The 26059-nt window shown below is 37.9% G+C and overlaps 1 long non-coding RNA gene across 2 annotated transcripts in view; it reads right to left on the bottom strand.

Moving 5' to 3' along the window:
- The window catches only part of LOC143435499 (uncharacterized), a 39730-nt gene extending 14101 nt beyond the window's left edge, over window positions 1-25629 (bottom strand). For both annotated transcript variants that reach the window (XR_013105864.1, XR_013105863.1), the window contains exon 1: window positions 25254-25629. This is a non-coding gene — a long non-coding RNA (uncharacterized LOC143435499). The remainder of the gene's footprint in view (window positions 1-25253) is intronic.
- Between the last annotated feature and the right edge of the window lie 430 nt (window positions 25630-26059).

Below are 26059 nucleotides of genomic sequence, written 5' to 3' on the forward strand. Positions count from 1 at the left end.
AACTCCCCACAATGGTTACCCAGAATGTAAATTGACTAAAGTAAACTTCTTTCTCCCCTAAGTTAGCCTTTTGAGGGTATTTTAGAACAATGGAGTTCTATTAGTTAACCCTCTACCACTGACAAAATAAAGAGTCAACAAAGGAGTTGGCTTTGATTCATGATTTCTGAAGGTTTAGTCCATTGATAGTGCCTATAGTGAAACAGAACATTATGATGGCTGGAGTATGTGATAGAGAAAACCACTTACTTCAATCAGAGCAGTCATGAAGCACAAAAAAGGACAGAAAGGATCTCAAGGACAAGAGCATGATCTAAATGATGTACTTTTCCCAACTAGGCCCTGCCTAGAAAATTTCCCATCACCTCTCAAAAATCCCAATTAATTATGGACCCACTAAATGTGCTAAATTTGTGATGTCAGAATTCTCATGGTTCATCTGTTTCCTCAGATCCTCAGCTATTAAATGTTGTAATTAGGGACCAAACTTTTTAAGTGTTTTTTAAATTATTATTTAGGTTATTTACTTTACATCCTGATTACAGCTTCCCCACCCTCCTTTCCTCTCCTCTCTTCCCAGTGCCTCCTTCACCCACATCAACCCCTTCTCTCCTTCTCCTCAGAAAAGGGGAAGCCCCATGGATATCAACCAACCTTGGCACATCAAGTTGCAGTAAGACTAAGAACATTTTCTATGGAAGCTAGACTAGGCAGCCTACTTAGGGGAAAGGGATCCAAAGGTAGGCACTGTAGTAAGAGATAGCCCCTGCTCCTGCTCTTAGGGAACCCACAACTCTTACCTACAAAGGGACCAAACTTTTAATACATAACCCTTTAGGGGCACTTTACCTCAAAACCCTAACAAATGTTACTGAGGAAATTTCGCTACAAAGTAGGTTAGTGGAGAAGACTACAAAGGTCACTTTCAACTTATAGTTACAACTCTATAAGAGAATCTGTAATTCAGCTCAAAATAAATTGACTAACATCTCTCAGTAAACTAATCAGGCATATTGTGAGAGGCATAAGTCTGTCAATGAGATAGATTAGATTCAGATCTGATGGACAACCAATCAATGAAATAGATACACCTTCACAATGGAGAAGGACAGCGAAGGCATGAATGATGAATCCTAGCCCTGGTGAGTGCAGTGAATTAGACAGTTCGTCTTTGTTGAAAAGGAATTAAGAAGATGCTTTCTGAACTCTTCCTGTTTGTCCTTGGGTTTGCTTTAAAAATAGAAAGCACATGAATATGCCAATCATAACATTCTCTTGGAACCTGAGATGCTATGAATCTTAGATCTTCACCTGAAGGGTTAAATCTCAATTTGTAAATAAATTGGTGATAAGTCACTGCCTTCATTTAGCAAGTTAGAGGTTGTTCTTTTTCCATACCATTTCTTTTTAAAGTTGATGTGGCTTTTAAAAGGTGAGCATAGTTACCTCTCATCCTTCATTTGATGTATGAGTTTTAGATTGGACATTAGCTATGAGCATCCTTGTTTGCAAGTCTGTCTGAGACAAAGAACAAGTGAGAGTACTTGTCAGAAACTTCTTGTAAGCAAGAGATGTATCTCAATGGGCTTAAATACATGATTAAATGTATGTTTCACATATGCACATATTGTTTTGTTCTTTTCCTAACATCTGGCTATTTAGTCTTTTTTTTTTTTTTTTTTTTTTTGGTATTTAATTTAATAGTTACCTTAGTGTAGTGTCCTGAATGTATGTTCTACAGGCCTCTCACTGTTCATGAGACTCTGTAAGGAGCTTCATGAGGTTCAAATTCTGTCCACAATAAGATTTTTAAAACATCATTTTCATTTTTCATTGAAATATGTACTGATGATGCAAGTAGATTAAACTTGTTGATGCCCAAGGAAGAATCAAGGTGGGTACAGCAAACTCTAGTAGCTTGTCATGATATTCTTTATCAAATGCCATTAAAGTGCAAGAGAGAGTCAGTTGAACTTAATCTCCTTTCCCCTGCCTCAACTGCCTGGCTGGGCCTCAGTGGGAAAGGATATGCCTAGTCTTGTTGGGACTAGATGATCCAGAGTGGGGTGACCCAAGGGGGACTTCCCCTTCACTGAGAAGAAGGGGAAGGGGCAGTGGGGGAAGGATTTGTAAGGGTGGGACTGAGAGGAGAGGAGGGAGGTGGCAGTGATTGGGATGTAAAGTGAATGAAGAAATTAATTATTGAAAAAGAATATCCTTTTAAAATAATATTTTATTAATGTTTTGATAACTTTGTAAACATACTTTGGTAATATTTACCAGCCCTTCACTTCTTTTTTCTTTTCAGATTTTGTTCACTGTATTATGGAGGCTGCTTTCTGAGATTTAGGCAAAGAGAATTAGTTTTGTTCTGTGGGTTTACTAAGAGCCCCACCTTTAACATTATTTAGTCATCAAAATAATTTATAATAGTTAAACAACTCTTAAATGTACATGATATCTTATGAAGCTAAAAGTTATATGCACTCAATCAGTTTTTAAAATCTATTTGGAACATTAAGCATGATAGAAGTAGAAAAAAATCTCTTATAAAGTCCTCTACGAAAGGGAATTGTGACAAGTTCCTGATTAGACAGAAACCATCCCATCTCCAACTGTGGCTTCATAGAATGAACTGAGTAGTGTTCCTTCTGTTTCTATTTTGTGGAATAGCTTGAAGAGTATTGGTATTAGTTCTTCTTTGAAAGTCTGATAGAATTCTGTACTGAACCCATCTGGTCCTGGGCTCTTTTGTTTGTTGGGAGACTTTTAATGACTGCTTCTATGTCTTTAGGAGTTATGGGACTGTTTAGATGATTTATCTGCTCCTGATTTAACTTTGGTAGCTGGTACCTGTCTAGAAAATTGTCCATATCCTCCAGATTTTCCAATTTTGTTGAGTATAGGCCTTTGTAGTAGGATCTGATGATTTTTAAAAATTTCCTCAGTTTCTGTTGTTATGTCTCTCTTTTCATTTCGGATTTTATTAATTTGGATACTGTCTCTTTGCCCTTTGATTAGTCTGGCTAAGGGTTTATCTATCTTGTTGATTTTCTCAAAGAACCAGCTCCTGGTTTTGTTGATATTTTGTATAGTTCTTTCTGTTTCTACTTGGTTGATTTCAGCCCTGAGTTTGATTCTTTTCTGCCATCTATTCCTCTTGGGTGTATTTGGTTCTTTTTATTCTAGAGCTTTCAGGTGTGCTGTTAAGCTGCTACTGTATGCTTTCTCCAGTTTCTTTTTGTAGGTACTTAGAGCTATGACTTTTCCTCTTAGCACTGCTTTCATTGTGTCCCATAATTTTGGGTATGTTGTGCCTTCATTTTCATTAAATTCTACAAAGTCTTCAATTTCTTTCTTTATGACCAATTTATTATTGAGTAGGGCTTTGTTCAGCTTCCATGTGTATATGTATGTTGTTTCTGTTGCTATGGAAGACCAGCCTTAGTCCATGATGAACTGATAGAATGCATGGGATTATTTCAATCTTCTTGTATCTGTCGAGGCCTGTTTTGTGACCAATTACATGGTCTATTTTGGAGAAGGAACCATGAATTTGCTGAGAAGAAGGTATATTCTTTTGTTTTAAGATGAAATATTCTATAGATATCAGTTAAATCAATTTGGTTCATAACTTCTGTTAGTTTCATTGTGTCTCTGTTTAATTTCTGTTTCCATGATCTTTCCATTGCCGGGTGCGGGGTGTTGAAGTCTCCCACTATTATTGTGTGAGGTATTATTCAATATTAGAATGGTTACTCCAGCTTGTTTTTTGGGACCATTTGCTTGGAAAATTGTTTTCCATTCCTTTACTCTGAGGTAGTGTCTGTCTTTGATACTGTGGTGCTTTTCCTGTACAAAACTCAAAATGCTGGGTCCTGTTTATGTATCCAGTCTTTTAGTCTATGTCTTTTTATTGGGGGAATTGAGCCCATTGATGTTAAGAGATGTTCAGGAATAGTGACTGTTGCTTCCTGTTATTTTTGATGTAATTTTTATGTTTGTGTGGCTATCTTCTTTTGGGTTTGTTGAAAGAAAATTACTTTCTTACTTTTTCTGGGATGTAGTTTCCCTCCTTGTGTTGGCGTTTTGGATCTATTATCCTTTGTAGGGCTGGATTTGTGGAAAGATATTGTGTAAATTTGGTTTTGTCATGGAATATCGTGGCTTCTCCATCTATGGTAATTGAGAGTTTTGCTGGGTATAGTAGCCTGGGCTAATATTTGTGCTCTTTTAGGATCTCTATGACATCTTCCCAGGATCTTTTAGCTTTCATAGTCTCTGTTGAGAAGTCTTTGTAATTCTGATAGGTCTGATGCCAAGCAGCCTTGGTTTCTGGTTTCTGTTGCTTAAGTTCTTGTGCTTGCCTCTTTCTATCTGGTTATCTCTGGTGTTAGCTGGTCTTGCTGTCTCTGACTGTGGCTTGTCCCCCCTGCAAGCCTGTGTGTCAATACTCCTGGGAGACCAGTTCTCTCCAGGAGGAATTTGGGTATGGAGAGCTGTGGCACAGGGTCAGCTCAGGGGTACATGTAGAAACTGGAAGGATCCTGTCCCTGGCTTTTCCTTGGTTCCTGTGTCCTGATGGCTCTGGGGAGGTCCCTCTTGGGCCTGGAATTTGAGCAGAAGTGGTGGTCTTACCTGTGCTCAAAGGTGTGTCAGCACTCTTGGGAGACTATCTCTCTCCCAGTGGTATTTTGGTATGGAGCACTGACACAGGATCAGTTCTGTGCCCTGTGGCATAGGATTAGCTCCTGACACAGACAGAAACCAGAAGGCCCTTCATTTCTTTAATAACAGGACTTCGGAGACCAAAGTAGGAACATTTCTGAGTTTAAAGCCAACGTGAGCAAAACAGTGAGTTTAAGGCCATCCCAGGCTACAGAATGACAGTCTGGCTCAAATAATGAATGAATGGATGGATGGATGAATTAATTAACTAATTAATGAGTTATCAGTGTACAAATTCCACATCCTTTTTAAGAGATCAATAGTGAAACAATTGAGCAAGAATTTATTGAAAACAACTGCATTTAAAATAGCTACAAAAAGAGAAAATATAGGAACAAATTTTTTTTTTCTTTCTTTCTTTCTTTCTTTCTTTCTTTCTTTCTTTCTTTCTTTCTTTCTTTCTTTCTTTCTTTTTTCGAGACAGGGTTTCTCTGTGTAGCCCTGGCTGTCCTGAAACTCACTCTGTAGACCAGGCTGGCCTTGAACTCAGAAATCCACCTGCCTCTGCCTCCCAAGTGCTGGGATTAAAGGCGTGCGACACCACTGCCCAGCAGGAACAAATTTTCTAAAAGATACGAATGATTTCAACTCTTAAAACTATAAAATGTAGATGAAAGTAGTTTCAGAAGGCACAAAAGATGAAAAGGTCTACCATGTTCATCCAGTTGTTAAATTGTTCATTTTGCCTCCAAACAACTTACAGATTCAGTATCATTGCTATAAAAACACTATGCTATAACCAGGACATCTGAATCTTAGACCTTAAATGACACATCCCCAAGAGATCTCTGAAAAATCATCACTCCATCAATTTAGATGCTGCTTGCATTTCTTTGGACTGACTAGAAGAGTGTGGGAAAGATTTTCTTTGGCCTTTGAACAACCCTAGTCTCATCCCAAGGAAAGTGTAGCCCTAAAAATCTGGGTTATGTATGTAAATATTCAAGGTAGTTGTTGCTATATTCTGTTCTAAGAAACAGCCAGCATCTTGACATCACTTCCCTAAGAAGACAGAAGACAAAGGCTTCCTGAAGTTACCTGTAGCCATAAAGAAGATAAAAAAAGGTTTAAAGCTGGTGATGCTTATTCCCTGAGAACAGCTCTGGCTCCCCATTTTCTTTGAAAAGTCTCTAATGCTGATCTTCTTTCTTTTAAAAAAAATCATTATGTACATTTTGAGTTACAATCTCAAGTCTCAGACTTAAACAGATGGTGGCTTTCCTATTGCTCTATTTTTAACACATAAAAGATAATTAATCAAGATCTAGTGGCCTTCTGTGTAGTATGATTAACTACCAGATAAATCTGCTCTGCATCATTTAAGCTTCAAGCCACATTAAAATGGTCTTCTCAAAGGCATGGGGAAAGGAAAGTGCTATCTCCATGTGCCACCTGTATTGGCTATTTCTCTTCTCATTGTCTACCAACACATTGCTACCTTCCTCTGATATTCACAGCCCAATTTCCTTTTAACTATTTTCAGAATGCTCACTTTTAGTCCATGTGCTTCCAGTTTCACAATTTCCCCATGTCCTCAGGGAAGGGCTGGCCTGGGGAGTTCATGATATACATTTTCTATAATATTTCAAACATAATATTACTGCCAAGTGATCTGTATCCTATAGGAAAAAAAAGCTTATTATTCTCCAAGTGGACTAAGACTTAAATTTAGGACCTAGAGACCAGTTGACCTTGAACTGAGAATACAGTCAAGAAAGTGGACAGATGGCAGAAAAAATGTTCCAATCCCATTGCTACACCAACTCCTGCATTAACTGGGAACACAGCACTGCCAAGCTTTTCTAATTTTAAGCCAACACATTTCCTGTTTTTTTCCCTAAGTATGTTTCTGTTGTATTTCCTATTACTTACATTTGCAAGAATGTTAACCTATAACCTCATGACTTCTTCAGCAGCAATGTGTATGCATCTACAGCCCAAGCTACATCCACAGTCTTCTAACATTCTTGAACCATTGTCTTAAAAACATGTGGAGATCCATTTAACAATTAATCCTTTCCATCCTTTTCTACATACAGTAAAATTGATGGTTGGTTTTCATTTTGTCTTCATAGATGCAGTCCTGAGATTTTAGAGAGTAATTGTTTTCTGAGACTCTTTCTTAGCTCTACTTCCTGTTGGGTAATCATGAGGGAAAAGTCAGAGAAGGGACTCTATCTTTCTCTGTGCATCCACTACCCCCATTGAAATAATCCCCTCATAACTATCATTTATATACACCCAATAAATAAATAAATAATAGATAAATAAATAAATAGTAAAAAAATAAAGAAAGAAAAAGAAAGAATAAAAGAAAGAAAGGGAGAAAGGAAGGAAGGGAGAAAGGGAGAAAGGAAGGAAGGAAGGAAGGAAGGAAGGAAGGAAGGAAGGAAGGAAGGAAGAGGAAACAACCATGGTTGCCAGAAATAAAGGGCATAAAGTTTTTTAAGTATTTGGAGTACAAAGAACTGCCAATTCATAATTTATACTTAATTATATCCAAAAGGTTATTTCCCTGTGATAAGATTACTCTGTTTTCATAGAGGGTTTAACTTTGAAGGGTGATCATTGTACACAGTATTCTCTTTTCAGGATAGGAGCAGACATAGAGCCTGGTGTTTTGAACAGCAATGTAAGAGAGAAAAACCTCACCACAATTCTATCACAACCTAGTCCCTGCCAAACTTTGCAAACACTTCCACTTAGAAAACAAAGGTGACAGGTAACCTAGGTAACATTTCAGCCAATGATCTAATTCCTAATGTGCAAGTCACAACACCCAAACAAAAGTGACATGAAAAATTAAGACAACACAACTCTTCTAAATACTATTTGTCCCAGAGCAATAACTCTCAGGGAGAATGTCTTAAATGAAATTCCAGATAAAAAAATGAAAACTTAGAAAAACTTATAAATATGCTCAAGGAGAACACACATGAACTGGACTGATTTCAAGAGCATCCAAACATTTGAGTGAGATATGAAAGTCAATATGGGATAAAAAATAGGATTCAAAAAAGAGTTAGACATTCTGAAGAAAAAAATCTGAAATAGTGGGAATGAAAATTTCAATGTGTTAACTTTAATGTTCAGTAGAAAGTGGTATCAACTGGTAAAATGAAATAGCATGGTTGGGGAAAATGTAGAAAAAATGGGTTCATTATTCAGCTTTTAAGAAAAACACATGATGTTTCCATTTGAATAAAAATATGTGAACTAACACATAATGTTAGAAATCTAGTGACTTTTAGACTCATGACATTGCTAAAAAAAAATCACCCATTTATCCTGCTTTTCTTAACAGGTAGACAAATAATATTTGATTTAATTTTTGACAATTTTTTGACGTGGAATCAGTGGATTTTGATCATATCCAACTCCCCATGCCACTCTCCACTGGAGAATCGGAGACTTGCCAGGGACTACGCTCTTAGAGAAAACTGTTTTTCCCTCTTCCAGCAGCTAAAAATTGCCAATGGCTGTTAAACTTTGGGGTGCAATCATGTACCCAGCTCACTCTCTCCATAATTGAAATTTGATCTGCCTTGAGCTTTGCCATGTTTGGTGCCTGCAGTCCCAACCACTGTGAGTTAATACATGCACTTTCCCTGCTGTGTCCAGAAGATATTGTTTCCTACTTGTCATCCACTGCCTCTAGCTCTTACATTCCTTCCTCCCACTCATCCACAATGGTCCTTAAGCCTCGGAAAGGGGGAGTGCAATATGTTGGCTTCTGTTAGGATTGAGCATTACACTGTGTCTTATTCTCTGCATCTTTAGTCAGTTATGCAACATTTTGTTAGTCAGCATCTACTAAAAATTGATCAAGTATGAGAGATGCATTGGTCTATGGGTATAATAAGTCTTTATAGGTTAATTCAATGTTCTCAGCAGCAGCAGCATGATAGCAGTTGATTGTCCCTGTGGCCTATGATCTATCTAGCTATAGTTTCTTGACCCAATAATGGTACCAAGTATAGGTTTCATGCTGTGGAGTGGGACTTAAATCCAATCAGAATGTGGTTGGTTGCTCCCATGATGTTCATGACACTATTACAAATCTTTCCAGGTCAATCATTATCACAGCTCAAAGGACTCATAGCTGAATTGTTTAATGCGTACTTTTGTCCTTCAGGGCTTTCCATAGCACCTTCCAGCAGTATGAGAGTTAGCAGGAATGAAGTTTCCTGGTCTGTACTAGCTTGATTTTGACATGTTCTCAGTCAGGCCTCTGGTATCTTCAGCAACACAGTATTTCTGTTACGTTAAAGAGGGTAAACAACGCAATAAAAATAAAAATAGTCTTTAACGTTTGGGGCTCTATGGGACTCTACTGGCCAACAACTCAATAAATTGTATTCCGTTACTGGCACTGCACTTTTTATTTATTAGCCTCTGCTCTTTAGTAGCAGCACTGTTCCCCTATTGTAGGGTAATTTCATTTTAACTCTTGTGCTACGTATATATCATATATGTGTGTGCACGTATGTGTGTGTGAATATATATGTGAGTATATGAAGGCATATGCATGTGAATATAGAATATAGAGAGAGCTTCTACAGTAGTATGTTTCTCTATGTCTTTTTCAAAATGTCTTTAGTGTTATTTACCCTCCTCATAAACCCTCCTCTACCCTAACCCCCGTTTCCCACCCCAGTTTAACCATCTCTGTTCTGTTATTTCCTTTTAACTCTTTATACCAGTATATTTCCTTACCTCTCCCTTGAATGTCCTTCCTTGTGGCCCCTTGGTAATTTCCTGACCTTGTGGGTGCTTACAAATCAACACATTTCTAAGTTAATAGGCATTAAAGAAGAATTTCATATCAAAGCCATAGAAATGATTTTCAATATGATCATAGCAAAAATTACCCAAATCTAAGAGAAGAGGTGGGCCGTAAGGTACAAGAGGTGTATCAGACATAAATAGGGCAGACAAGAAAAAAATTCTCTATGCAATACTATAATCAAAACAGTAACTATATAGAACAAAGTAAACTTCTTGAGATCTGAAAAAACTCTAAGTCATATATGAATGTAGGATTATTAGTATAACAGTTGATTTATTTACAAAAGTTCTCAAAGCAGTTGGACATGGTAGCACACACTTTTTAAAAAAAAAATTTTATTTATTTACATTCCAACCTTTGCTACCCCTCCTGGTCTCCCCTCTGGCATCTCCTCATCCCATTCCTCCTCCCCCTTGCCTCCAAGAGGGTGTTCCCCACCATCACCAGGCCTTCCCCTTCCCTGGGGCCTCAAATCTCTCCAGAATTAGGCACATCTTCTCCCACTGAGGCTAGACCAGGCAGTCCTGTGCTGTATATGTGTTGAGGGCCTTATATCAGCTACTGTATGCTGCCTGGTTGGTAGCTCAGTGTCTGAGTCTCGGGGAGCTCCCTGGGGTCTGGGTTAGTTGAGACTGCTGGTCTTCCTATGGGGTCATCCTCCCCTTCAGCTTTTTAAAACCTTCTTCCCCTAATTTAATCATAGGGGTCCCTGACTTCTGTTCAATTGTCAGGTGTAAGTATCTACATCTGTCCCAGTCAGCTGCTGGTACAGCCTCTCAGAGGACAGCCATGCCAGGCTCCTGTCTGTAAGCACAGCATAGCATCAGTAATAGTGTCAGGCCTTCCCCCCCTCATCCATGAGATAAATCTCAAGTTGGATCAGTCATTAGACAGCCTTTCCTTCAGAGTCTTCTCCATTTTTGCCCCTGCAGTTCTTTTAGATAGGAACAATTCTGGGTCAGAAATATTGACTGTGTGTTGGTAACCCAGTCCCTCCACTTGAGGCCCTATCTTTTTACTGGAGGTAGCCTCTTCCAGTTCCCTCTCCCAAATGTTGGGCATTTTGGCTAAAGTCACCCCCATTGAGTCCTGAGAGTCTGTCAGCTCCCAGGTCTCTGGCACTTTATAGATGTTCCTCCCCACCTCCCACTCTCCAAAGGCCTTCCTTCTTGTGAAACTTCTTATGCTTTGTAGGTTGAATTTTAGGTATTCTGTACTTTTTGTCTAATATCCACTTATTAGTGAGTATATGCAATACATGTCCTTTGGCTCTAGGTTGCCTCACTCAGGATCATATTTTCTAGTTTCATTCATTTGCCTGCAAAATTCATAGTATCTTTATTTTTAATAGCTGAATTGTGTAAATGAACCATATTTTCTGCATTTATTCTTTGGTTGAGGGACATCTGGGTTGTTTCCAGCTTCTGGCTATTATAAATAAGGCTGCTATGAACATAGTGAAGTATGTGTTTATTGTGCTATGCTGAGGCATCTTTTGGGAATATGGGTAGCACTTGGGAGGCTGAGGCAAGTGGATTTCTGTGAGTTCAAGTCTATACTGGTCTACAGACTGAGTTCAAAGACAGCCAGTGGTACACAGTGAAACCTTGTCTCAAACAAAAACAAACATTTTTTAAAAGCAATTAGTACTGGGAATGATGTATTTTCAATTCTGAATGACCCCATCAGTAAATCAAGACTTCCATATTCATCAAAAGTATCTGCCATCATTTATGGAAAAAGAAAAAGCATTCACTATAAAAGTAGGGTTGAGAGATTTATGACCACAAAGCCAGCTCTACAAAAGGTACCAGAAAGAATTCTTTGGGCTGAACAGAATGATTAATATATTCAAGATGCTATATATTGCTAGAGCAATAATTGAATAGATATGGTTTATGAAACCACCAAACATTACCAAACCAACAAAATGACAGAACATATATTTTCATATAATAACTGTATATTAATGGTCTCAATTCCCTGGTAATAAAACACAGTCCAGCAGATTTGATTTTGCAAAATGTCTGTCTATTTGTTGCCTCCAAGAATGTAGCTCAAAATCAATATCAGATATAATCATTGAGGAAAGAATGGGAAATGTTATTCCAGAAAATGTAATTAAGAAACAAGCAGGTGTCAGTACAGTCCTATCTGATAAAATAGACCTCAAGTCAAAACAAATCAGGAGAAAGAAGCTCATTTCAATATGATTTATAAAACAGTCTATCAAGAGGACATCACAATGGAGCTGGGTAGGTGTCTCAGCAGGTAAATTGCTTAGCGTGAAAACAGGAAGACCCATGTTTGGATCCTTAGCACCCACCTAGAACCCAGGCATTGCGGTGTGCATGTGTATGTGTAACACTGGGAAGTAGACACAAGCAGATTAAATCTTATCGACCTGATACTGCAAGCTTCAGGTTCAGTGAAGAGCACCTTGTCTCAAAAAAAAGGTGATGAAGTCGTTAAGAAAGACATCCTGATATCAAAATCTGGCTTCTTCTCTCATCTGCATGGGCATATATACTCACCCACACTCATGCACATGCTCGCATGCACACACACACACCTCAAACGAAAATAAAAATAAAAAATAAATAATAAATAATAAATAATAAAAAAGAGGACACTATACTTCTAAACACACAGAACACTACGTCACTGAATTCCATAAACATATAGATAAAAATTTATATTGTAATACCAACACATTAATATTGTATGATTTACAACTAATCTGAACACTTGGGGGCTCCCAGAGAATGAGCCACTGACCAAGGAACATACACGGGCTGGACCTAGGCTCCCACACATATCTAGCAAATGAGCAACTTGGTATACATGCAGGTCGCCCAACAACTAGAGCTGGGAATTACCTGACTCTGGTGCCTGCCTGTGAGTTCTGTTTCACTAACTAGGCTGTCTTATATGGCCTCAGTGAGAGAGGATGCACCTAGTCCTTCAGTGACTTGAAATGCCAGAGTGGGTCGCTATCTGGAGGCAGGACTTCCTCCTTCTTAGGGATGAAAGGGGTAATGGAGAAGAAGTCATGGGGGCGGGACTGGGAGGAGGGGGCAGTAATATAAAGGGAATAAATAAATAAATAAATAAATAAATAAATACATAGAAAGTATTGTGATTTAAATACCCCACTCTCACCAATAGACATGTCATCCTGATAAAAAAAATAAAGAAATAACAGTTAAATGACATCATGTTCCAATCAAACACTGAACTATATACATTTCTCTCAGCAACCATGTAAGTTTGTCCCAAATAGATTGTTTTTTAGGACACAAAGCATCTCTCAAGAAATAATATAGGAATATAGAAATAACTTCCTGTAAACTGTTTGACCAGAAAGTAAGAAAGTTAGGAAATGACAGCAGATCAAAAACTACAGAAAGTGCATAGACTCATTAAATAGCATAGTACTGAATAATTGAAGAATTAAAGAATGAAATAAAAAATACTCATATCATTGAAAGAAAATATAAACACAGCACACCCAAACCTATGGGATACAATGAAAGCAGTCTTTAGAGGGAAGTTAAGAGTTATGAGCATCTAGTTAATCCATCAAAGTGATCCAAAATAAATAAAACAATGGTGCCCCTCAAAGCTTTGGAAGAAGAATAAATCACACTCAAAAGTAGTAGTTGGGAAGAAATAATTAAGATCGGGGAAATGAATAGGGCATCTACATCAACATCATCCAAGGATCAGGGCATCACTGAAGTGGGGGTCAAAAGAACAGGAGAGACAGAAAGTGGGATAGAAGGTTGTGACATGTCTTGTTCTGGACATGACATAATCATTTGCACTTATAAACTCACTGTAGCTGTGATGACTTGCACAAGGTCAAACCAACGATATCAGTCAACAGTCAGCACTAATTGGATGCAGTGAGTTACAAAACAAAAGGAGAGGACACAAAGCAAGGGGCGAGAGCATGTTGAGAGTGCCTAAGGAGAACAGGAGAGGAGAATTAAGAGAGATAGGACCAAGATGCCATGTTTATAGTATGAAATTGTCACACTCTAAATAAAAAGATCTTTGATTAAAAAGATCAGTAGGGAAATTAATGAAAGAGAAGATAACTAATACAAAGAATAACTGAAAAGAAAAGTGGGTTTTGTGAGAAAATAAACATGATTTACAAAATACTGAGTCTATTTGTTTATTTATTTATTTTCAGACAAGGTCTTGCTCTGTAGTCTTAGGTGGCCTGGAATTTGCTATGTATACCAAGCTGCTCTCAAACTAATAGAAATTAACCTGCCTCTGACTCTTGAGGGCTGAGACTAAAGGCATATGTCACCATGCCTGGTATCATTAGCCTAATTAAGCAAATAAAAGAGACAAAAGACCCAAACTAATAAAATTGAGTTGAAGGCAGATAACAATGAAATTCAGAAAATGAAAAAGTCATACTGTAAAAACATATTCTACCATTCACAGTGGTGCTCCCAGCACTGGGGAACACTGGGAGGCACTAAGGAGGCAGAGTTACATGGGTTTGTGAATACAAGGCTTTCCTGGTCTACATAGTGAGTGCATGGCTAGTCAGAAAATCACAGTGAAACTGTGTTCTCTAAAACAAAACAAAGAAAGAAAATCTTATATACCACCAATTAAGAAATTCTAAAAGAATTGCATGAACTTCCAGATGAACATGCCTTACCAACATTAGACCAAGAAGAGACAAATGAGACAAATATGGTGCTTATTTTTCTTTAAATCTTGTATTATTTCATATATATACATGGGTACTAGGAACCAAACTGAGGTCCTCTGTAAAAGCAGCAACAGGTAGTCTGAACTTCTATAAAAGATCTGGGACAAGCATTGTGATTCAAATGAGAAGAAAAACATCTCCCAACAAAAATGTCTAGGTTCGAATTACCAAACCTTTAAAGAAGTTCCAAAATTGATCATTCTCAAACTAGTCAATAAAATATAAAAGGAAGGAACATTTCCAAACTCTTTTAATGAACTCAGCATCGGTTTGGGTACAACATAACTGAGATTCCAGAGCCAGTCTCCCTCACAAACACAGACACAAAAATTCTCAAAACAAATACTTTAAAATCTGAGTTTTAAGAACATAACAGGAAGACCAGTCATTGTGATCAAATTGACTTTGTTCCAGGAATGCAGCAGTGGCCCATTATATTTAATCATTAAATGTAATGTATCATATAAATGGACTCAAGGACAGAAATTTCATTATAATCTCAAAATGCAGAAACCTTTGTCAAAATTCAACATCCCTTCATGATAAAAAGTACTCCACATACTAGAAATAATGGCAGTACATTTCAATGTACTAAAGGCTGTGTATGACAGGCTGATAGCCAACATGATCCTAAGGCACTTTATACAAGATGAGTTTACTTTGGCTTACGGTTTTATAGCAGAGATTCTGGCATCAAATATCCCTTTCGCACAGGTTGCATATCAGATAACCTGTATATCAGATGTTTATATTATGATTCAAATCAGTGGCAAAATTACATTTATGAAGCAGCAACGAAAATAATTTTATGGTGGAGGGTTACCATAGCATGAGGAACTGCATTAAATGGTGACAGTATTAGAAATGTTGAGAATCACTGATCTGGAGAGTTAGGGTCTGTAACACTATGGCAGAGGCATCAAGTAGGCATGGCAGCTGAAGCAGGTGAGCTGTGAGTTCACATTCTGAACTGCAAGCATGCAGGAGAGCAGGGTAGAGTACACTGGGAAAAGCATGAGGGGGGTAGACGCAGGAGGAGGCTTTCTGTAAGTGATCTACAATAGAAAAAGTCAATGTGATCTACATAGAAAGTTTCAGGACATCCATGGCTATTTAGTGAGACCCTATCTCAACAAACAAACAAACAAATGAACACAAGAGAACACACAACTGGATTAAAGAATGGGCTACTGTACTGAACAGAGTGTTTTCAAATGAAGAAATACAAAAGGCTACTAAAAATGTTCAAGTAACCAATTCTTGGTCATCATGTAAATACAAATAAAAACTACTTTGGGATTCCATTTCACCTTGGTCAAAATGACTATCATCAAGAAAACAAACAATGGCAAATGCTGCCAAGGATGTGGAGAAAGGGGAATCTTCATGCTTTGTTGAGTGAATGTGAGCTGATGTATCCATTATGAACAGCACTGTGGAGGTTTCTCAGAAAACTAAAACTAGAACTACTATTTGAACCAGCTCTATCACTCCTGGGCATCCACCCAAAGGACATGATATTCTAGCACAGAGATAATTCACACATCCATGTTTGGCCCTGCTCTCTTTACAATAGCAAGGAAATGAAATATTCCTTAAGTATTGGCTTTTAAATGTTCCATTTCTATTTTCAACAACCCAGAACATTGTTGTAGCCATTGCTGCCCATAATATTCTGCTAAAATAACATACTTGGTGGCTTAAGTAGTAGACATCTATTTTCTCAGAATTCAGGAGGATAGAAATCCAAGATCAAGATGGTTTTGTAGTTTTGGTTTCTGGCAAGGCCCTACTTCTCGTCTTGAAGGTGACCAACTACTTGTTATATCCTTGTGTGGTTTTTCCTTGGTGCACAGAGTAATATATAGAGTGCTGAAAATCTGTCCTCTTCCTCAAAATCCTATCACACTAAGACCACAAATATAATCTTGATTGCTTCCCCAAAACTCTCCAAGCACAATTATATTAGAAGTTAGGGTGTCAATGTATGAATTGAGCCCCTGGAACATTTCAGGTTATTATGTAGCCATAGTCTGCTTGACAGATGTAATATATTTCTAAAGTATTAAGAAGCATGTCCTTTGCTCTAGATGGAGCATTTTTCCTTTGATTAGTGGTTACAAGGACTATGCAAATACACTGTAATGAGGATGTCAATAATAAAAAAGGAAATGGCAAAGGAATGGAATGTCAGATTCAACTATACCACAAAGAAGGTAGCGATCTATGAATTGTATAATAAAAAAAGACATGGAAAACAAATGATAAAATTATAGAGTCTATCTTTTCTTATTAGTAGCTAATTTATATACACAGCAATGAAACACTCTTGTTAGAATGAATGAAAATTTATATCAACAATCTATGCCTTTCTGCAAGGAACTTACTTCAGATCCCATGACAAAATAAATTGAAAGTGAAAGGATAAAAATAGATTTCATATTAATAATAACAAAACAGGGCTGGAGAGATGGCTCAGTGGTTAAGAGTACTGACTGCTCTTCCAGAGGTCCTGAGTTCAGTTCCCAGCAACGACATGGTGTCTCACAAACATCTGCAATGTGGTCTGATGCTCTCTTCTGGTGTGTCTGAAGAGAACAATGGTGAATAAATAAATCTTGGAAGAAACGAATAAAAAATAACAAAACATACTACAGGATCTCTACTAGTGTCAGAGAGGAAAACAGATTTTTTTTCAATGACAAAAAATGTTACAATAGACAAAGATGGATCGCATATCAATGATGTCCATGTGAGAGACACCTAATATAGTGCCTTCCTATGCCTTTCATTCCAGTACTCTGGAGAATTCTGGACAACTGAGTAGTTCAAAGCCAGTCTGAGCTTCAGAGTGAGACTATCTCACAACAAACATAAAGATGGTTCAGTGATTAAGAACAGTTTTTACTCTTCAAGAGGACCCAAGTTCTGTTCCCAGCTCTCATGTTTGGTGGCTCACAACCATTGGTAATTCTAGTTTTGGGGCATCTGATGTCCTCATTTGGCCTCTGTGCACAACTGCACACACAGTGAGACAGAAACACAAACATAAATAAATTTTAACAAGAAAAGAACAGCTGAAATGAGAATTACTGAGAGTTTTAAGTGTTGAAAGGGATGCTATGCAAGAGAAACTCAAAAATTCGTGTGGCAGTCTCTTGTACACTTAAAATATAAATTTGTGTATTAATTGTGTAACTCCTAGATAGTTACAGAAAATGAAAATATGTTTCTAAAAAAAACCTCTTCACCTGCATACTTATAGCAGCTTTGTTCATAAGCACCAGTCTGTTAACAAGTCCAATATTCTTAAGTGAACGAGAAATGTCTCATGATTGGAATAGCATTTGACCATAAAAGAAAGAACTGAAACACACATAACAACTTGAATGAATCTCAAAGTATTACACCAAGTGAATTAAGGAACCTCAAAAGGTCGTGTCTACTATGTTTCCATTTCAGTAACATTCTGAAAGGACAAAACCATAGGGATAGAGAATAGGCCAATAACTTTCAGTGGCTAAAGGTGAATAAAGAGAGTAATTATAAAAATATAGCACAGGCAATTCTTTGTAAGGATGGAAATTATCTGCATCCCCATTTTGTTGATGGGTCCACAAATCTATACTTATGTTAAAACACATGGAACTGTACAGTTGTACAATCGGAAAAGTCTAAATTATTTATGACATTTAAAACATAAATTTAAATATACTGAAACCAAGGGAAAAGGAGCTAAGAAAGCTTGGGGTCTGGAATAGCATGTCTGTAACAATCCGCTTCACTTAGAGAATCAACAAAGACTTAACATGGTCTTTAAAATCAAGTAAAATAGGGATGAAAGCTATATAACAAAAGATAGATATATAAATCAGAAAGACAACAAAAGGATCTTTGAAAGAAAGGCCAAGGCTTGATGTGATGTAAATACATGTAAGTGAGAAAATGAGACTTCTTTTTAGCAGAAAAGGATTATGCATCCTGGTTTAAATGAGTCAGTATCTGGGGTGAGACAACTTTTTGTTCTTCAAAGCCATGGTAGTTACTTTCTATCCCCCTTAGTTGGGAAAGTGAATGGAAATGCATGCCAGATGCATTTCCAACCAAATGCATGCCAACCTTTCCAGGGATACTATGCAGATGCCCCAGCTTTACCTAATAGGACTTTAAAAACCATTCCCTAACCTTGTAAGCCTCATTGTTTCATTTTTATAACTCCCTTTTATAAGCCTGTACAAATTTGTTTCAAGTGAAAGCAAAGGTTCCCTCTTATCTTCTACTTGCTAGGTGCCAAAGCATGTCCTTGAATCAAATCTGTAGTTACAGGCTCAGAGTTGTTGTATAAGCTATGGTCCTCATTTAACAGCAAAAAAGAAATCATTCTTTTTTATTTCATGAAAATGAGTAGTTTTACTCTTTATCCAGATCACAGCCCCACTTCTTTCCTTTCCTTGAGGAAACAAGTACAATCAGCACCCATTCCAAGAAATACTCAGTAAAGTATGAGATGACACAACTTGTGTGTCTAATAAGAATTGTCTCCATCCTAAAGTAATTTACTAAAGAACTACATAAGACTCGGGTCTAAGATTTTAAAACTCAGGTCTAAGTTTTTAAAACAGCATGAGCCACAGAAAACACCGCCCAGCCAGGAATCTATCTAGACTGATTTATTCTTCATTAAATTCATCATTCAGAAGAAAATATCTTAATGAGTTAGTCCATGCAATTAAGGGAAGTGGTGATGGACAAGATTTGTCTGCACATCGGATGCATTTGAAAAAACCCACAGCTTGTATAGTTTGGGATTTTTTTTTTTTTGTTTTTGTTTTCCTTTTAATGGATATTTTCTACATTTATATTTCAAATGTTATCCCCTTTCCAGGTTTCCCCTCTGAAACTCCCTGTCCCATCCTTCATCCTTGCCTCTCACTCACCAACCCACTCCAGCCTTAAAGGGAAGATCTTTCTTACATGACAAAATGTTGGAAGATGTTGATTTTCAAAATGCCTCTGAAAGCAGAGAGGGTGATAATTGGAGGAAAGCCATCAGAATCAGTACAGAAGAAAACCAAGAAAGGAAAACTTTAGAAGATTTAATTGGCAGAAACTTAGCTGGGCCTTTCTGAAAGGGATATGGAAAAGAAACACGGAAGAACCATAGTACAGAAGAGCATATAGGCCAGGAAACCTTGGAATTGTCAAGTCTCAACTCTGAGAGCTCTAATTTCCATCATCAAGAAACATTTCTTCCAATTACTTTTAATTATCAACTAATCTGATCCCTGTTTCTGTTGTTGAACATTCTACAAGCAAGGATTACATACCCTGTTCTATTGTGTTATTCAACTTAAAATTTCAGTAGTATTTTAGAGTTGTAACAATAAGAAAGCAAGAGGCTTATGTAGTCCTCATTTAGTCAGCTTTTCTGATGCTCTTCTTTCATATTTCCATCTGGTATCATTTTTCCTTCTGCCTGAAGGATATCCTGAAACATGTCTTGCAGTGTCAGTTTCTTGGTTGATGAGTTTTCTCTTTCCCTCATTATGGATTGTATTTTCCTGCTTCTTTGCACACCTGGTAATTTTTGAGCAGGTGCCAAGTACCGTGAATTTTACCTTGTTGGATAGTGTAGATTCTTAGGTTCCTATAAATATTCTTGAACTCTGGCTGGGATGCTGTTAAGTCATTTGGAAACAGTTTCAACCTTTTGGGTCTAGCTTTTGCGATTTGTTGGACAGATCCAGAGTAATGTTTAGTCTAGGGCTAACTCTACCCTACTCTTGAAGCAGGGCCCTTAATAAGCATTTTCCCTATGCCCTATGAGTTATAAAGTTTTCCTGTCTGGCTAATTAGAAACAAGAACCATTATTTTCCTGTGTGAGCACAAAGTACTGTTACTTCTAATTCTTTGGGTGCTTCTGTCCCTCGCCTTAGTTATTTTCCTCATTTGCACATGGTAGTTAGTAGTTTACTAAATGCTTAAGCACACCTTCAAGATTCTCTGGGAAGCTGTGTGCAGTTTCCCAATACATTGTTCTTCTGGAATTCTAGCTTCCGTTTCCTTAACTCAGGGCATTTGGTAGGTTCTAACTGCATCCTCTCTCCTGGAACTCTCAATCCAGAAACTCTCTCAAGTTACACAGTCCCCATGAAACAACACAGCCATCCTCACCTATGTGGCATTAGTTAGTGACTCCCAAACTTTGTGATTTGACGTCCAGTAATGGGAAAACCATTGATTCGCAGACTTTTGTTTGCTCTTATTGTACCTAGCAGGAGGACCAAGATAACTTTATCTTGGACAGCAGTTAAGAGTCCCATTTGAGTTGAAGTTCCTAAACCACACAATTCTATCTCTTCAGACTGTGACAAGACTGTGAGCAATTCTGATACTCATTTCTTAGAAACTTGTTCCTCATACTTTTTAGATTTTTCATTTTTCTAGAATCTCAAATCAAAGATTTCTACTCATATACAGAGCTTCTATAGGCTGGTGAATCTTCATGTTTGTATTTAATTTTATTGCACAAACCCTGAAAAATAACATTGTTTAACAGTGCCTGTAGGGTATTTTTCTGGAGAAATAGAATATGTTTTAAGATTTTAAGCCCCAAGGTTTTTTACTCTCCCTATTGCTTTTGTTGCTGTTTTGTTTCATATGTTTGTTTTGGGCTTTGGGTCTCTGATTTTGGGATTGCTTTGTTATTTGGTGTCCTTTTTGATTACACATGAACTTGTTTTTTTGTTTGTTTGTTTGTTTTGTTTTTTATTTTTTTTTTTTAGTTTCAGTCAAGAAGTTCATTGGTGTTTTGATGGGGAGTGCATTGAATATGTATCTCACTTTCAGTATAAACCTTGGGTTTACTTCTAAAACATATATATATTGAATATTTGCTATATGCCACAAAACAAGATAGAGCCTCGTGCTGGCTAGTTTTATGTCAAGTTGAAACAAGCTACAGTCATTTGGGAAGTGGGAACTTTGGCTGAAAAAACACCCCCAGCACACTATGGCAGTGACATCTCAGGCTGGTGATCCTGACTGATGCAAGAAAGCAGGCTGAGAAAGCTGGTAAGCCCTACTCCTCCATTGCCTCTTCTTCAGTTCCTGTCTCCTGGTTCCTACAATGTTTAAGTTCCCTCATTCATGGATGTTGTTATGAATCTGTAAGCTGAAACACACATACACCCCAAGTTGCTTTGGTCATGATGTTCTATCTTAACAAAAGAAACCCTTAGACAAGCGCCAAGAAGAAAGTAGATTTTTTTAAATGTGTTTCTCATGCCTTAAGTAGCTTGTATCTCAGGATGAGTAGGCAAAAAGAGTTAAAAAATTTTAAAAAATAAAAAAAAACCACACAACAAGGTCAACAGGGCAAACTCTAAGTATTTGCAGGATAATAATGCAGAGAACTTGTGTTTTTTGAATAGATGCCTAAGGAAGCTTTCAAATAGTGGGTGACACTTCAGTGAAGAGCTGAAGAAAGTGAGAAAGGAAGCCAAGCATGTATTGTTTGGAAAAAAATTTCTACTCATATACAGAGCTTCTCTAGGCCAATGAATCTTCATTTTTGATATTTAATTTTGTTGTACACACACTGAAGAACAACGTTGATTAATAGTACTTGTAAGATATTTTCTGGGGAAATAGAACATGCTTTAAAATTTTAAGCCCCAAGGGTTTTACTCTGCCCATTGCTTTTGTTGCTATTTCGTTTTGTTTGTTCGGGGCTTTAGGTCATGATGTTTTATCTTAGCAGTTTTATTTACTCTCAAGCAGAGAAACCAATTATGTGCAAAGGTTAAAGCTAATGCCTAGACAGTTTTGAGTGGCAAGGTGGCTTGTGTGACTAGAGAGGGTACAATAAAGGGTCATCTGGGCAGCAGGGCAGATCATGGAACTAGATAATGCCAACCATGAAGTGGGCAGAGATCCACTTTGTGTTTTATTCAAACAAACCCAGGAAATTGTTAAAAAGTTAAAAGTTTTAAGCAGAGGAATGAGATAATACCAGTAAAGTTTTACATAGATCACTTTGAGTTCTGGTCAGAAAATGAACTGGTAGTGTGGAGAGGGCAAGGGATAAACTATATCAACCCATTATAAGACTGAGCCTTAGTAAAACTGGTAAAAAAGTGATTGCATTGTGGATATCCTTGTACAGAAGAAGCAATGGTACTTGCTGATGAATCTCTTTTTAGTTTTAAAAAATGATTCCATATGTATTGTTGTGTACTTGCATGTGTGTCTAGTGCCTTCAGATGCCAGAAAACGATGTTAGATTCCCTGGACCTGGAGTTACAGGTGGTTGTGTGCTACCATGTGGGTGATGTGGAGCAAACTTGGGACCTTTGCTAGATCAGCCAGTGCTCTTAACCATTGAGCCATCTTTCCAGCCCCATGAATCATCTCTGTTAAGGTTCTAGAAAAAACATGACCTAGAGTAACTTTAGGTATAAGGTACTAGGGTAACTGAAAGGATAGAATTATTATTCCTGACACAGATAGAAAAAAAGCTATGAAAATCATTTTTGAGGGGAGTAGGTCGCAGGTTTTGGACATGTGAAGTTTAAGCTGTTGACTAGATAGCTAAGTGGTAATATGTGGAGTTCTTTGGAGAGGTCTGAGCTGCACAAAGAAAAAATAATTTGGAGCTATTAGCATGAGTAATAACATTTGCTAAAAAGAAAAGGTTCTGAGGTTGAGCTCTGTGGAATTCTTATATTCAGAATCCAGGGGGTAAAGATGCCATTAGCATAGGCATTTGCAAAAGAACAGTTAAAAAGAGGTGGAACAGCTAGTCCTGAAAGCCAAGCTTAAAGAGGACCAAGCAATAGGTTTTGTCAAGTGCAGCTGATGGGTTAACTAAGATAACCAAGAATGAATTGCCTGCACTGGAAAGGTCAGTTAGGATTTTGATAACTGCTGTGTCAGTGCAGGGACAGGTTCAAAGAATGATTGGCAATGGTCCATAAGAGAACTAGAAGAGTAGAACTTAGGACAGGGACTCCATCACTTCCAAGGAGTTCTGCTGTAAACACAAAAGCCAGCGTGGTACATACAAGGAGATAGTACATAGAGAAAGAGATCTTGCTCTATCAAGTTTTTTAAACAGAAGAGATTCTTGAGTGTGAGAAAACTCAGACAAAGAAAGGAGAACTGGTAATATAATGGAATGACCAAAGAAACATTGATGTAGTATCCCTGAACAAGGGAAAGGTCATTGGCTGTCGTGTGCAAACCGAGGACCTCTGTTAAGAAGTGTCAGAATGGTGTATCCATAGTAACAGGAAAGAAGGCTGAATATAATGGGCTAGCAGATGAGCTTATATTATGAGGATTTTGAAAAGAACAAAGCTCTCTGAGAGCTTTTATTCTCTCAGTGAAATGGTCATCAAGACACAAAACAGAGAGTGCACATGAAAAGGACTGGTTCGTTGGTGTCTGAGATAAGAAGACAAGAGGAGAAATAATTATCTGGGGTGGCAGAATGAGTGTCTTAGGGGACAGTATTGGATAGGTAGCATCAGTAAGGATCAGCTTCTGTTTCCCTGCATAAATATGGAGCAAGATAACTCCTCAAGATTGTAGATTTCTCTATAGCCATGAAATCCAAGTTTTGGGCTGCATAATATTAATGTATACTTCATTAAAATTATGGAAAAACTTACATTACCCACTAATAATATTAATAGATTATCTCGAAGGAGAAGTGGTATTGGAGAAGTAGCTTCAAGAACAAATGAATGTATGTAGGACATCATGTCTGAACCATATCCTTGTTTGGCCACACTATTTTTGGTTGAATTGATAGCATTTAATAGTAAGATTAATTTGATTTCTACTTACTTGACTTTAGGGTCTTTCTTTCAATTGGCTCTAATCTCAGGTAAAAAGTATACAAATATTAACAGCGTTCCATGCAAGTTTGTATACTACTTAAAACGGTAGTTTACCTCATTAGAGTAAAAGACCCACATAACATGAGGCTGTCTATGAAAGTAGAAAACTAAAAATCAACCCCAAATCTGATGTGAGCTTGTTTCCCAGTTGGTAGTATTGTTTCAGAAAAGAATGCCACCTTTAGGAGGTTATAGACTTGTTGGAAGAATTAAGTCACTAGAGACAGGATTTGAGGTGTTATAGTTCCACTCCATTTTGGGTTTGCTCTTCTCATCCTGTTAAACCAAGATGTGAGGAGGTGAGGGTTCCTAGCTACACACTGACCCAACAAAGCCACCTTCTACCACATTTCCCCCTCAATGATGGGCTGAATCTACGCAAACTCTAAGCCTCCAAGTTGCTGTTTGCCAGGTTCTTGGTCACAGCAACAGGAAAAATAAGTAATGCAGTGTTCATTGGATGGCAATCCAAGCAGCTCAATGACTACCACCAGCCTCATCTTATTAGGAGCAAACCTTAGGAAGGTAAGTAACTTGTTATTGCTAAAAATGTGTGATTGCAAATACATTACAATGGATTTTTTTTTAACAAATACTAGTTAATATGTAATTAGATACATCCCCACAAAGTCCCTAACAATAATAATAGTGATGCTACTACTTACTCATGAAAACCTTGGCCAGCTCCAACTTCTTTAAACTTCCTTGAGAATTTCATAGATGTGTATGTACAATATGCGTGGATCAAATCAAGCCCCTCATCACAGATCTCTCTAAATTTTGAGTGTTCTGTTTTTAGACGCAGAGTCCAATTAGTGTAGCTAGTTGGTGTGCTCCACTAATGTCGTGAGCACTTATTCCCCTAGACTGCCAGTTGGTTCTGACAGGAGGTGCCCTTGGGGTAGACAATAAGGCAGCTAGCAGCCGTCAGACTGGTTTTCTAATGCTTTAATTCCACACTCGGGGTCACACACAATTGTTGTGGTTGAGGAGCGGACCTCCTCTTCCACTATCACACACAGACAAAAGAATGTAACTGCTGTGGCTAGTATTCCTAACAGAAGGATAGATGACATGTCATTACAAGACCTGACCAGCGCGTCTCAGGCTCGGGCTCCGACGTCTCGGGATCACCTCTTTGCATTCAGCGAGTCTTGCTCCGATGGCTCGGGTCAGTTCTCTGGGCCCACTGATGATCAGTTGGTGGTCTGTATCTCGTTCATCCACTCGTCGGGCTGGGTGGGGTCCAGACCGGCGTGGAGTTCACAGGCAGGTCATTTTGGGCCGACTTTCCTTCTCTGGTCAGGGTTCTTATACTCTATCCTACCCTTATCCATCCTTAACACTTTACTGCAAACGTCACACTTCTTAATCTATACGCAGGGCTCCTCTGCTGGTTATCTCCTCCCAGCCTTGGCTGGGCTGGTCTTATCTTTTATCCCGGATGTCAGCTGCTTCTCCTAGCTGCTTCTCCTAGCTGCTTCTCCTAGCCTGGCTGTCAGTAGCCGCCTTCCATGTTCACTACAACTAAGCTAGGGTCAACATGCCCAGCCAAAACTTATTTTCAATGTTTCATGTCAAGCATCATATACTCTCCATTATAAGTTTATGAGGCAGAGAGTCTTCTTATCTTTACATTGCAGATACAGAAACTTAGGCAAAGTTAATTGTACCTGGGTAGGTTACGCAGTAAGATGGCAAAGCAGAAATTCCAGTTCAGGAACTCAGATAATGAAACCTACCTTTCTAATTTTTTTTAAAAATTATTACATTTATTTATTTATTCATTTTTTTGTATGTGCATGCACATATACATGGGTGTAGTGGTCAGAAGACAACTTTAAGGAAGTGTCCTGTTTTCTTCTACCACATATATCCTGAGGATTTTAACTCAT

The sequence above is a fragment of the Arvicanthis niloticus genome, chromosome X (genome assembly GCF_011762505.2).
Source record: "Arvicanthis niloticus isolate mArvNil1 chromosome X, mArvNil1.pat.X, whole genome shotgun sequence".
Classification (NCBI taxonomy): Eukaryota; Metazoa; Chordata; class Mammalia; order Rodentia; family Muridae; genus Arvicanthis; species Arvicanthis niloticus.